This window comes from Phaethon lepturus, unplaced genomic scaffold (assembly GCF_000687285.1).
Source record: "Phaethon lepturus isolate BGI_N335 unplaced genomic scaffold, ASM68728v1 scaffold24403, whole genome shotgun sequence".
Lineage (NCBI taxonomy): Eukaryota > Metazoa > Chordata > Aves > Phaethontiformes > Phaethontidae > Phaethon > Phaethon lepturus.
Genome location: NW_010531514.1, coordinates 1 through 1542, shown reverse-complemented (window position 1 = coordinate 1542; position 1542 = coordinate 1).

The following is a 1542-nucleotide window of genomic DNA, read 5'->3' as shown; positions in this document are numbered from 1 at the left end:
GGGTGGTAGCTGATGGCTCCGGTCATCCCCGTCGTATGGGCGTCGTAAGGGGAGCCCTGGACAGAACAAAACGGTGGGGTTGGCAATTTGTTATTGCTGATAGCCATTAGTAAGTTGTCAAGGCGAGATCGGCGGTTATATTTGTATTTCCCCGGGATGGTGTCTTGTATCCATATTCTATAAGGGGGAGAAGCAGCACCCAAAGGCCATTAAGTTGCGATTTCCCCCCCCCCCTTCCTCCGCCCAGCACACAGACACAGGCACACGCGCTTAAAATCGGCGATGTTTTAATCTTTCTGACTAATTTCAGCTCCTTGTAATTGAATATTTCCCAATATAATTTTTGAACCGCATAGACATTTTAAAGGCCCTACAGGTAGTGTCTTGATATCTAAATTTCTCTCAAAGGTTCAAAAGATGTTTCCTTTTTTGCTATAGAAAATACAACAAAGCCGCCACTTAGCAATTCACTGCACTAATGCATTGCAAATCCAATTTGCAAATCAGAAGATATGCACCGTTTCGAATTGTTCAAATGCGATGTAATTAGCATTTTAATTCGCCCTTTAACGTTTAAATTGCGCTTATTTAAGTCTGCATAATGCAAGAAAAGTTAAAGATATCGCTGAGGAACTAGCTAACTTTCAGCATGTCTCTGAATCCCACAGATCGGCGAGTCACAGGCGCAACATCACCCAGAGCCCGCACAGTTCACAACCTCGCTGCAACTTCCAGCCACTCGCCTACTGCTTCCCAACAGGAAAAACAAGCAAGCGAGATCCTCAAGTCTTTTATATCATCCCGAATAAAGACTGCACAACAATTCATGCACCGTATTTTGCAGACAGAAAGCAAGTAGTTTCCCTGTCACTTTTGCAGGGAGAGAGAACTACCCTGCTGCCATCCCCTCCTCGGATCTCGACAGCGGCTCCAGCCTCAAATTCCGGGCACAGGTCTTTGTGTGTACGGGCTAGATACGTGTCTAACTCCCTCTGTGTGTGTTTATAAAGCTATATAACCATCTAGACGTGCAGTTTATTTATATAGTTTATGGTTTTATTTATATAGTTTATGCACAGAATACACACACACGCAATTGCAAACGCTCCTTTTAACTAATAAGAAGAAAGTGAAATCCGAAACTGCGGCCACCACAACCATCTTGGGCTTAAGCGAAACTCACAGATCGCAAACAGATGCTCCTTTTCATTCCTAAAATCCAGTTAAACCATTAGCACAAAACACGCTGAAAGTAAATAAAACCACACGGGGATAAAGCCCGCAGCGCCTCTAAACATCGACTTAAAAAGAGAGGGGGAAAAGAGGAAAAAAGAAGGGGAAACTGCGGCCACCACAACCATCTTGGGCTTAAGCGAAACTCACAGATCGCAAACAGATGCTCCTTTTCATTCCTAAAATCCAGTTAAACCATTAGCACAAAACACGCTGAAAGTAAATAAAACCACACGGGGATAAAGCCCGCAGCGCCTCTAAACATCGACTTAAAAAGAGAGGGGGAAAAGAGGAAAAAAGAAGGGGAAA